Here is a 12,897-nt window from a genome sequence, read left to right on the forward strand (position 1 = left end):
GGAGGTTCTACGACCTGGGAATCAATCAGTCATATTAAAGGGACTTAAGTGACTTGGACTGTGACTTTAGCGGTGTCCCTCCATCTCTCTGGGTTTCTGCTTTCCCCTCCCCCTTTTCTAATAATAAACACAATACTTAGGGTATTCAATGCTTAAATGCCAGAATATACATCACATGTTTTTATAGTCATGTCCCCATCTAGTCTGGGAACACCTTGTGGGTAGGGAATGTTTCTACTAACTCTGTTGTAATAGTAGTGATGATGATAATTGTGGTATGTGTTAAGTGCTTCGCATGTGTCAGGCACTGCAGCAAGAGCTCGGTTAGACACAGGCCGTCAGATTGGACACAGTCCCTGTCCCGATCAAGGCCTACAGTCTCCATCCCCATTGTACCCACGAGGCAACTGAGGCCCAAAGAGGTGAAGGGACGCACCCAAGGTCACACAGCAGACAAGGGGCAGAGCTGGTTTTAATCCCTTGTGGTATTTAAGTACCCAAAACGCGGCCGGCACTGATCCGAGTGCTGGGGGAACAAAAGCAAAGCAGGGTGGACCTCCTCCCTGTCCCACCTTGGGTTCACTTCTTAATCTCCAGTTTACAGATGAGGTAGGTAAGGCACAGAGAAGGGAAGTGACATGCCCGAGGTCACACAGCAGACGAGTGATAGAGCTGGGATTAGAACCCATGACCGTCTGATTCTGTGGCCCAAGACGGGGAATTATAACCAGCCACATTCAGACTGGTGACATCATAGGTAACTACATGCAAGCAACCCCAAGCAGACAACTCAAATAATAGCCACTCATGTGTAAATAGCCTATCTGGGTGAGTGTAATAACAATAATAATAGTAGTAATAATAATAATGGCATTTATTAAGCACTTACTGTGTGCAGAGCACTGTTCTAAATGCTGGGGTGGTTACAAGGTAATCAGGTTGTCCCAAGGGGGGCTCACAGTCTTCATCCCCAATTTACAGGTGAGGTGACTGAGGCACAGAGAAGCTAAGTGACTTGCCCAAAGTCACACAGCTGACAATTGGCAGAGGTGGGATTTGAACCCATGACCTCTGCCTCCAAAGCCCAGGCTCTTAACGCTGAGCCACGCTTCTTTGTGCAAATTTCAGTGGCGTGCACACACAAACACGCAGAGACAAATAAACTTGTGACTTGATTCCAAGGCCCGTGACAGGGAGTTGTAACTAGACACACACAGGATGGAGACATCATAGGTGGCACGTGCAAGCACCCACAAGCAGACAACTCCAATAACTTCACACCTATGCATAGATAGCCCAACTGGTAGGGCGCACACACTAGCACACACACTTGTGCCCCAGATATCCCACCTACCTGTACTTTAATTTTAGTGTCCGCCTCCCCTGGTAGAATGTAAGACACTTGAAGGCAGGGATCCTGTCTCCCAGCTCTGTTGAAGACTCCCAAGCATTTAGAATAGTGGTCTGCATAAAATAAGCACCATTGATTAATCTCCCATGTGGCCTCATAAGCAATGTCCAATCTGCCGAGCCAAACCCTTCTCCTCTAGTTAACAAGGCAGAGGAAGGAGACAGAGAGAGAGGACAGAAATCTGGTTAGAAACAAGGTGGCCTCCTAACCCCTTTCTGTATAATAATAATTGTGGTGGCATTTTAAGTGCCCAGTTTGTGCCAAACACTGTACCAAGCCCTAGGTAAATTCAAGATTATCAGGTCGGATTCAGTCCCCGTCCTACATGGAACTCACAGTATAAGAAGGCGGGGGAAGAGGTATTGAATCCCCATTTTATTATTATGGTCACTATTAATAATGGTATTTGTTAAGCACTTAACTATGTACCACGCACTGTACCAGGAGCTGGGGTGAACCCAAGGAAATCAAGTTAGATACAGTCCCTCTCCCACGTGGAGCAAGTACCGTAACTCCCGATTACTTTTGTTTTTCCAATTCCAAATGGCAAAATCTCCCTCTTATAATCACCATTTTTGGATGCTGGTAGTCTAGTTGCTGCAGCGAGTCTATCCAAACCTTTGTGATGGTGGTATAATTGTTCTGTAATCACAATGAGCTCATTAATCAATCCACAGTATCTAGCGCTTGCTGTGTGCAGAGCATTATATGAAGCGTTTGGGGGAGCCCAGTACATGGACGTTGGAAGACACGAGCTGCCCACCCCATCTAGAGGGGGAGACAGACCTTAATATAAATTGCAGAGAGGGGAAATAGTTGTGGAAGTGTAATTGATGATTTGATGACACTGTCCTGAAAGAAAAAGCTTTCTCCACTCTCACATGGCATATTTTTGGAGAGATGGATTTGGGAGTCATTCATGTTGATGTGGTATCTGATGCTGTGTTATTGTTATTATTATTATTATTATTATGGCATTTAAGCGCTGCACAGTGTGGCCTAGTGGAGAGAACCTGGGCCCGGAAGTCAGAAGGACCTGTGTTCTAATCCCTGCTCTGCCGCTTGTCTGCTGTGTGACCTTGGGAAAGTCACTTCACTTCCCTCTACCTCACTTACCTCATCTGTAAAACGGGGACGAAGACTGTGAGCCCACTGTTGGGTCAGGACCGTCTCTAGATGTTGCCGACTTGTACTTCCCAAGCGCTTAGTACAGTGCTCTGCACACAGTAAGCGCTCAATAAATACGATTGACTTGATTGATTGTGAGCCCCATTTTGGGCAGAGACTGCGTTCAAAGCAATTTTCTTGTATCTACCCCAACGCTTGGTACGGTGCCTGGTATATTTTAAGTGCTAAAGAAATGCCACATTACTACTACTAATTATTAATAATAACATTGTTATTACCTGTTCCTTCTGTGCTCACAACCCCTGCATTTCTGTGCACCAGATGCATAGTTTACAGATCTGCCTATAAGCGCTGCAAGGGAAAGGGGGAACGGCCACTGGTTACAGACGTCGAGGATGCAGAAGGGTGAAGGAGCCGGGGAGGGGTGGGGGAAGAGGGATTAATCAGAGAAGGCCTCTTGGCGGAGTTGCGACCTTAATAATGTTTTGAAGACCTGGAGAGTGGTGGTCTGGTCTTTGTGGTGCGGTGAGGGCGATCCGGGCCAGGGGGAGGCAGGCGGTGAGAAAGGAGCCTCTCCATCCCCTCATCTTACCTCCTTCCCTTCCCCACAGCACCTGTATATATGTATATATTTTTGTACATATTTATTACCCTATTTATTCTACCTGTACATATCAATCTATTTTATTTTGTTACTATGTTTGGTTTTGTTCTCTGTCTCCCCCTTTTAGACTGTGAGCCCACTGTTGGGTAGGGACTGTCTCTATATGTTGCCAATTTGTGCTTCCCAGGCGCTTAGTACAGTGCTCTGCACACAGTAAGCGCTCAATAAATACGATTGATTGATTGATTGAGCCGGAGAAGCCGGCGCTGCTGGAGCAAAGGGCCACCAGGGGGCGATAGAGAAGCGCGGAGGCCCGGAATCCTCATCTGGGAGGGAAGCAGCGCCGCCTGGTGGCTACATCCCGGAGAAGCCGGCGCTGTTGGAGCAAAGGGCCACCAGGGGGCGATAGAGAAGCGCGGAGGCCCGGAATTCTCATCTGGGAGGGAAGCAGCGCCGCCTGGTGACTACAGCCCGGAAGGACCTGGCTCCAAATCCAGTGTCGGCCGCTTAACTGCGAGGTGACCTTGGGTAAGTCACTTCACTTCTCTGAGAATAATAATAATAATAGTAATAGTTATAGATAAGCAGCGTGCCTCAGTGGAAATAGCCTCGGCTTGGGTCAGAGGTCATAGGTTCAAATCCCGGCTCCGCCAATTGTCAGCCGTGTGACCTTGGGCAAGTCACTTAACATCTGTGGGCCTCAGTTACCTCATCTGTAAAATGGGGGTTAAGACTGTGAGCCCCACGTAGAACAACCTGACCACCTTGTATCCTCCCCAGCGCTTAGAACAGTGCTTTGCACATAGTAAGCATTTAACAAATGCCATAATAATAATAATAATGGCATTTATTAAGAGCTTGCTATATGCAAAGCAGTGTACATATTTATTACTCTACTTGTACATATCTCATATCTCATATTTCATTTTGTTAATATGTCTGGTTTTGTTCTCTGACTCCCCCTTCTAGACTGTGAGCCCACTGTTGGGTAGGGACCGTCTCTCTATGTTGCCAACTTGGACTTCCCAAGCGCTTAGTACAGTGCTCTGCATACAGTAAGCGCTCAATAAATGCGATTGATTGATTCTAAGCGCTGGGGAGGTTACAAGGTGATCAGGTTGTCCCCCAGGGTGCTCACAGTATGATACTTGTCTGCTATGTGACCTTGGGCACATCACTTGACTTCTCTGTTCCTTAGTTATCTGTAAAAGGGGATTAAGACTGTGAGCCCCATGTTGGACAAGGACTGTGTCTGACCTGCTTAACTTGTACATATTTACTATTCTATTTATTTTGTTAAGGATGTGCATATAGCTTTAATTAAGAATAATAATAATAACAATGGCATTTATTAAGTACTTACTATGTGCAAAACACTGTTCTAAGCGCTGGGGAGGTTACAAGTTGATCAGGTTGTCCCCCTGGGGGGCTCAAAGTTTTAATCCCCATTTTACAGATTAGGTAACTGAGGCCCAGAGAAGTTAAGTGACTTAATAATAAGTCACACAGCTGACAAATGGCAGAGCTGGGATTCGAACCCATAACCTCTGACTCCAAAGCCCGGGCTCTTTCCACTGAGCCACGCTATTTGTTCTGACGACTCTGACACCTTTCTACATGTTTTGTTTTGTTGTCTGTCTCCCCCTTCTAGACTGTGAGCCTGTTGTTGTGTAGGGACCATCTCTGTGTGTTGCCAACTTGTACTTCCCAAACACTTAGTCCAGTGCTCTGCACACAGTAAGCGCTCAATAAATATGATTGAATGAATGAATCCCCATTTTACAGATGAAAGAACTGAGGCCCAGAGAAGTGAAGTGACTTGCCCAAAGTCACACAGCTGGCAAGTGCGGAGCCGGGATTCAAACCCACGACCTCTGACTCCAAAGCCCGGGCTCTTTCCACTGAGCCACGCTCCCTCTCTATGAGGCCATGAGACTGGACACAGTCTCCGTCCCGCATGAGGCGCGCAATCCCTCATATCCTCATTTTACGGATGAGGAAACTGAGGCCCAGGGAGGTTAAGCGACTCGCCCAAGGTCACGCAGCCGGGCAGTGGCCGAGATGGGACGCAAACCCAAGTCTCCAGACTCTCCTTCCCGGACTCTGCCCTCTCCTCCAGGAAGGCCACATGGGTTTTTACTCAGTCACCGAGGGGCCCGTGGCCCCTTGGATGTCGCTTGGCTTCTACTCTGAAGGAGTGAATCGCTGCCAGCTCCTCCTCTCTCCACATGGAAGGTTTTTGGTTATTTTTTTTTTTTTGCAAATGGTGTTTAAATGTTCTAAGCTCTGGGGTAAGTACAAGTTATTATTAATAATAATATTAATAATATTAACAATATCTCCCCCTTCACATATTTATTCTCTTTAATTTATTTTGTTGATATGTCTAATTTTGTTGTCTGTCTCTGTTAATATGTTTTGTTTTTTCTCTGTCTCCCCCGTCACATATCTATTTTCTTTATTTTATTTTGTTGATATGTTTTATTTTGTTGTCTGTCTCTGTTAATATGTTTTGTTTTGTTCTCTCGCCCTTCACATATTTATTCTCTTTATTTCATTTTGTTTATGTTTTATTTTGTTGTCTGTCTCTGTTAATATGTTTTGTTTCGTTCTCTGTCTCCCCCTTCACATATTTATTCTCTTCATTTTATTTTGTTGATATGTTTTATTCATTCATTCATTCATTCATTCATTCAATTGTATTTATTGAGCGCTTACTGTGTGCAGAGCACCGTACTAAGCGCTTGGGAAGTACAAGTCGGCAACATATAGAGACGGTCCCTACCCAACAGTGGGCTCACAGTCTAGAAGGGGGAGACAGAGAACAAAACCAAACATATTAACAAAATAAAATAATTAGAATAAACATGTACAAATAAAATAAATAAATAAATAGAGTAATAAATCCGTACAAACATCTATCCATATATACAGGTGCTGTGGGGAGGGGAAGGAGGTAAGGCTGGGTGGGATGGGGAGGGGAGGAGGGGGAGAGGAAGGAGGGGGCCCAGTCTGGGAAGGCCTCCTGGAGGAGGTGAGCTCTCAGTAGGGCTTTGAAAGGAGGAAGAGGTGAAGCAGTGTGCCTCAGTGGAAAGAACCCGGGCTTTGGAGTCAGAGGTCATGGGTTCAAATTCCGGCTCCGCCAATTGCCTGCTGTGTGACTTTGGGCCAGTCACTTCGCATCTCTGGGCCTCAGTGACCTCATCTGGAAAATGGGGATTAAGACTGTGAGCCCCCCGTCGGACATCCTGATCGCTTTGTAGCCTTCCCAGAGTTTAGAACAGTGCTTTGCACATAGTAAGCACTTAATAAATGCCATTATTATTATTAATAATGAACGTTGCCGAGGCCAATCAATCAATCAATCAATCGTATTTATTGAGCGCTTACTATGTGCAGAGCACTGTACTAAGCGCTTGGGAAGTACAAATTGGCATCACAGAAGAGGGCCGGAAATCCGAGAGAGACACACGGAGACAGGGAGGGGAGGAGAGGGGAGGGAGGGAGAGTCAGTGCTTGGGGCCTTAAAGCTGACCCTCCCTTCCTTCCTGTCTTTTTCACCTTCCCTGCCTTTTCCTTCCATTCTCCCCAGGCTCTTGGATTAAGAGCCCCCTAAACCTGGCCTCCTCTAATTATTTCTTACACCAATAGTCCTTCCCCCAGAGGCTGAAAGGAACAGAAGCAGGGAGGAGAGAAGTAGGGTGGCCTAACGGAAAGGGCCCAGGCCTGAGAGTCAGAGGACCTGGGTCCCAAACCCAGCTCTGCCACCCCTCGGCTGTGCGACCCTGGGCAGTTCGCTTCACTTCTCTGGGCCTCAGTCATCTCATCTACAAAGTGGAGGGACAAGAGTGTGAGCCCCACGTGGGATAGGGACCGTATCCAACCTCTCTTGTATCCCCAGTGGCGCCCAGCACAGTGCCTGGCACACAGGAAGTGCTTAACGTACGCCATTAAAAAGGAAGCAAAAAGGAGAGACAGAATGGAGGGGACAGTGGGGACTGGGGAGGCCTCAGGGAAGAGCTTAGAGCGTGAGTTCGCTGCCTGATTGATTCATTTTTTTATTTTTTTAATGACATTTATTAAGCTCTTACTATGTGCAAAACACTGTTCTAAGCGCTAGGGAGGATACAAGGTGACCAGGTTGTCCCACGTGGGGCTCACAGTCTTCATCCCCATTTTACAGATGAGGTAACTGAGGCACAGAGAATAATAATAATAATAATAATAATAATAATAATGTTGGTATTTGTTAAGCGCTTACTATGTGCCAAGCACTGTTCTAAGTGCTGGGGTAGATACAAGGTGATCAGGATGTCCCACGTGGGGCTCACAGTCTTCATCTCCATTTGACAGATGAGGTCACTGGGGCCCAGAGAAGTGAAGTGACTTGCCCAAAGTCACACAGCTGACAAGTGGCAGAGCTAGGATTTGAACCCATGACCTCTGATTCCAAAGCCCGGGCTCTTTCCACTGAGCGACGCTGCTTCATTGATTCATTTGCTTGCTTATTCTTGTTCATTGAATATCCTCCTTGGTGAAAAGCACTGTACTAGGCACTGGAAAATCAATCAATCAGTCGTGTTTATTGGGCGCTTACTGTGTGCAGAGCACTGTACTAAGCGCTTCGAAGTACAAGTGGGCAACACATAGAGACGGTACCTACCCAACAGTGGGCTCACAGTCTAGAAGGGGGAGACAGACCACAAAACAAAACATATTAACAAAAGCCCTGGCTGAGAATTAGACCCTATCCTCGAGGAGTATTTGAATGGGTTGCAGGTGTCTATAATTAAGGGTGTTTTTCCAGATCCTTTTAACGCTGAGCAGCTGCAAATGCCCTTCTCCTTAATAGCCTTCTGCCTCTTTTTTGCCTTGCTCTTATAGCCCCGCCTCCTGGAAACCCATCACTCCCTTAGTTTCTCCACTCCATGGGGCAAGGGCAGTGCCCCTTTGACGTCCCAGAGGTAAGGCCTGTGGGTTTTATTTGCTGTAGGTTGAGGAGAGAAGACAAAGTGTGTTCCTCTGGCATTTTGGTGAGGAGGGCCTGTAATGGTCTCTGATGAGCTTATCTTTTCTTCAGCTGTGGTAGTTGATGTATTGGATTAAGAGCCCCCCAAAGTTGGCTTTCTCTACCTACTTCATTTATCAGTGGTCCTGGTGGTGCTGAGGCGGGTAGGACAAATGGTTGGTTTTGATGGATCAGAAGTGACTTGGCCTGATGCTTTTGGGAGGTGACTTAATGTGGGGCTAACTGACGTTAGGGAGTGGCTCGTGAGGGGAGTTGGATGCTTAGGTTTGGGATATTAGGGATTTTTAATTCATTATGGTGATTGAGGGGGTTGAGGAATGGGCTGGGCTCAGGGTTTGAATTAAAAGGGTGAAGCAGGGAGACCCAAATAGGGGATAACTGACATAGTGGTGGTGGCAGCACCCTGGTGAAGGGGGCAGCAGTTAGGAGTTTGTACTCACCCCGGTGTTTAAGACAGTGCTCTACCTCCAGTAAGTGCACCATAAATATGATTGACTTTGTATTATTGACAAAAAATAATGGTACTTGTTAAATACTCTATGCCAAGCACTGGAGTAGATACAAGCTAGGTAGTGATAGCAATGGAATTGATCATCTAGGGTTGGGATAAGTGATATCACCTGTACTGAATTATCCAAGGAGTTGGGGTGGGTGAAGAAAGCTGGAGTTGTGTGTGTAGCAGGGCAGGCAGGAGACTAGGGCTGGATAGTCAATGTCAGTTGGATTAATGATGTGTATGAAGTAGAGAGGGCTGAGGGTGGTAGGAGAATGTGTTGGATAGCATTTCCTTGTCCATTCTGTTGATGAGATGATGGTGTTTGGCAGGCACTTAATATGTGTTCCAAGTGCTGTCGGATTGGACAGTGATGTGTGTGGTTAACAGTGTTAGTAGCCGAGCCTCTGATTTGGTTCTCTGGAGCGGAGGAAGTTGAGGGGTTGTGATGCAATGAAGTTTGTTTGTTTTTTAGGGAGACGATTGCTGCTCTGGATCTAGAGGTGAGGGTTTCGATGGTGCCGAAATCATGGGGTGCGTGGGGGTGCATGCTCACTGTCTCTGAGTGTCTCTGTGTGTCTTTGTCATTGAGCTCTCTTCCTGTGCTCTTGCCAGGCCCCAGTTAGCTAGTATTGCCCACTCAACCATAAAGTCAAGCAAGCGAGTGACCTTCCACAACCTCAACACAGGACTTTGTTCCTGGAATGTGCCGGATTCAAGGCAGTTTCTACAGGGCTTGTACAACCCCCTGCCCCATTATACAAAATTGGGTACATCTCCAGCCCCCATCCACAGAAAACTTGCCCTCTGCTCTCCACTCTCCTCACTGAATTCAGCGCCGTGGGTCGGTCCTGGAGCGTCAGAATGTGAGTCCCCCCGCCCGGGGACGGGAACCGAGACCCGCCGATGGGGAAGGGGTGGGGTGGCAATGCCACGGTGAACGCCTCGAGGGCAAATCACGCCGACCGCAGCTCGCTGTCGGGGGACTCTTTTTTGGAATTCCCAATTCCTGTACCCTAAGATACAAGTCTCCGATTATGCCACTGCGGGACTCCATGGGAGCCCTGCAAAAGCCCAGCAGTGAGTTGGGGTTCAGTAGCCCCACCCATGTTGAGTAGACTGTAAACTGCTTGTGGGCGAGGAATGTCTGTTACGCTGTGCTCTCCAAAATGTTTAATACGGTACTGCGTGCTCAATAAATACTCTGGCTTGATCCAGAGCACCACCAGCACAAGCGCGGTTGGAAGAGCCGAGGCTCTGTCTCCAGCAGTATTCATTGTAAAAGCAGAAGCTAAGTCTCCAACAGTATTCGTTGAGTACTTAATAGATGTGCGCCCGGGAGACGGAGTTACCAAGTGCAAATCTCTCCTTGAGTTGGAATCTAGTCTACAGAATATTTCCAATTGACTCTTCCACCCACTTGTCACGGCTCCTACTGAAATGGACGTAATTTATTCCTATTAATGTCTGTCTCCCCTTCTGGATGGTAAGCTCATAGTGGACAGAGAATCTGTCTGTCGATGGTTATACTGTGCTCTGCAGTAAGTGCTGGACAAATACGATTGACTGAGGCCTCTCACCCCCGTCGTGCTCTTTGTACGGTCTCCGTCAAATGGCATATGATAAACACTCTTGCTGTCTTAATGCAATATTGCCACCCTTCACTCTACCTACCGATTTGTTTTTCATGCCGATTCAAGCTTCTCATGGGTTCAGCATGTACAACTTCAAGTACTGATGGTGTCTATGCTATTCCACCTGCATATAACTCAATTTTAATGTTAGTCATGTAGATCAGAAGCTTCCTAAGAGCAGGAGCCATGTGTGCTGTGTAACACTGACCTCTTTGAAGCATTCTCTCCATGTTGTTCCAAAGTCATTGCTTCCCCCTTGAGGCTGTGAGCTTGTTGTGGCATGTTTGTTGCATTGTTCTATTGTAGTATGTGCCAACGGGTGAGCACAGTGTTCTGCACACGGGAAGCGCTCCAATGCAATGAACTGACTGACGGACTGAGATTGTGAGCTCCCAGTGAGCAGGGACTGTGTCTCCTAAATCGTTTGCCAAAGAGGGTGCTTGAGGGGGTGTGGTCTAGCGCTAGGCCAAATTTGGGGTCAGCTGCCCCAATCTGGCCTTCTGTGGAGCAGGGGTGAAGGACCAGCGTGGCACTGGGTAAGTGTTCAGGGACTTGGCTGCCTGAGAGAAAGGGCAGGAGCCCAGCTTGTTATGCACCCTGGAGAAGCCTCCTAGACAATCCTGTTCAAAGGTAAGCCCCTGGGGAATTGCGGGGTGGGGTCTGCAAGGGCTGTGACTCTGGGGGAAACCCAGACTGCCTGGGGTGTCCTGCCTTGGGGTGACCAAGCCAGCCAGGGCCTCCCCTGCAGGGTGTGTGAATGGCAGCTGCTCTATTCTGTCCGAGGGGTCGCCCCTCATCTCTGGCTCTTACTTGGGATCTCGCTCTTTCCCTCACTCGCTTCCTCTTTTCCTCTTGTGCTCGCTCTCACTTCTGGGATGAGTGAGCCTGCAGGGGACAGTCCAGCTGCAGCATGGGGGCACAGATGGGGCTGGGGCTGCAGCCCCCCCGACCTGAGACCTGACTCGGTTCATCCTTAGGGCCAAGGAAGGAGCCTGAGGTGCCCCAGGTGCCTCCTGGAAGTCCCTGCCCTCTGGTCCAACCCCGCCTCCCAAGGACGCGTTGGTGCAGACAGGACTGGACAGAACGGTGAGTTTTATGCCTTAAGCTTGGAGCTGTCTGGGTTCTGTTTCAGGCAAGTGGAAGGAATCGATGGTCTTTTATAGACCACTTAAGTCTAGAGCACTACACGAAGTGCTTGAGAGATTATAGTGAAGGGAACTCTGTCCGTTATTCCCCACTACACATACACACACACCACTGCATCCTTCTGGTCCACAAACCAGGGCAGTGACTGAGTCCCTCCGAGCGCAGCAGTGTGACCCCTGACCAGGCTCCTCCCCAACATCCAACTTCCTGATCCCAGGCCGGAGGAATTGGCTCCCCACTGGAGACCCATCCAAGCCTCCTCCCCGCCCCCCAACTGTGTTTGGCTGGCTCTCTCCCCCTGGGCGGGCTGCGGCACACCTCATCAACCAACCAACGGTCACATCTGTCCCCAGGAAGCCCCAGCACAGCCCCGAACTGGACTCCTTGAGCCCGTGGACAGTGGAGGACTGACCGGCTACTCACCTGGGGTTATGGACACTCATAGATTGCGCCGGCCCCACCATGAGGGAATCAGTTGACACTGGGCTGCTGCCCCGTGGACACCCCTCCCCACCCCCAGCCTGCAACTGTATCCCCCCCTTCCAGACAATGCCATTTCCTTTAGGAGTCAAGGGTCAAACCCTGCATCATGGGTGCCAAATCAGTCTCTTGCAACTCTAGGAGGCGATGGAGGTGTGTGCGTGTGTCTGTTTATTGTGTGAGAGCGAGGGCTGGGACAGGAGCAGGGCGAGAGGGGCTGCCCCTCTTTGGCGGGTAAAGGTTTCTGGAAACAGGGGTCTAGAGTCCTGGGCCCGTACTCCGTGGACCTCAAGACCGGGCGTGAAGTCGTGCCGGGGCCCTTAATTCTATAGTCAGCGCGTCTTACTCCCGCTCTGGTCCGTTGGGAGTTGTCGGGCCTGCTCTGGCTTCAGGAGTACAGACTCTCTTTCCCGCCTGAGGGGGCCACCCACGGGGAGCGAGGGACAGGAGTAGTGGGGTGTGTGTGTGTGTCTATCTGTGTGTATGTGTCACTACCCTATGTCCTCCATCCCTCCTGGATGAGCATAAGGAGGCGGGGAGAGGACTAGCAGCAAATTCTAAAGTGGGAAGATGCAGAATGGTTTCCCTCCCATCCTACCACCAGAAATGGCATGGTCCGGCCCCCTCCTCTCCTCCTCCCCTCCCTGTCCCCTTGGCTGCCTGGGCTCTGTGAGCCCATCTACGTCTGTATGGAATAAAATGGATTTTTTTTTGTCTTTCCTGCATCCCTCGATCCACTGGCAGCTCCCCAGAAACGTTATAATTTGGGGGTATCAGCAGTGTACTCAAAGCAGGAGGATGTCACCAGTTTCTAATTTGTAGATTGACAAGCTAGCACCCTCCCTCCTCCCTCCCAACCTCCACCTTTCATTCCTTCAGTCTCACCCACGCATGTAAAAGGGCTGGAGAGTTGAGAGGGCAAACAGAGGGGGTGATGACACCCTCTTTTTCTCCTTCCCTCTTCCCATACCC

General features: G+C 48.8%; 1 long non-coding RNA gene across 1 annotated transcript; it reads left to right on the top strand.

Moving 5' to 3' along the window:
* The first annotated feature begins 10,639 nt into the window (after nucleotides 1-10,639).
* LOC119944657 lies at nucleotides 10,640-12,644 on the top strand. Its single transcript, XR_005455934.1, has 2 exons — nucleotides 10,640-11,385; nucleotides 11,799-12,644. It is a non-coding gene; the product is annotated as an uncharacterized LOC119944657 (long non-coding RNA).
* Nucleotides 12,645-12,897: the final 253 nt, after the last annotated feature.

This window comes from Tachyglossus aculeatus, chromosome 23 (genome assembly GCF_015852505.1).
Source record: "Tachyglossus aculeatus isolate mTacAcu1 chromosome 23, mTacAcu1.pri, whole genome shotgun sequence".
Lineage (NCBI taxonomy): Eukaryota > Metazoa > Chordata > Mammalia > Monotremata > Tachyglossidae > Tachyglossus > Tachyglossus aculeatus.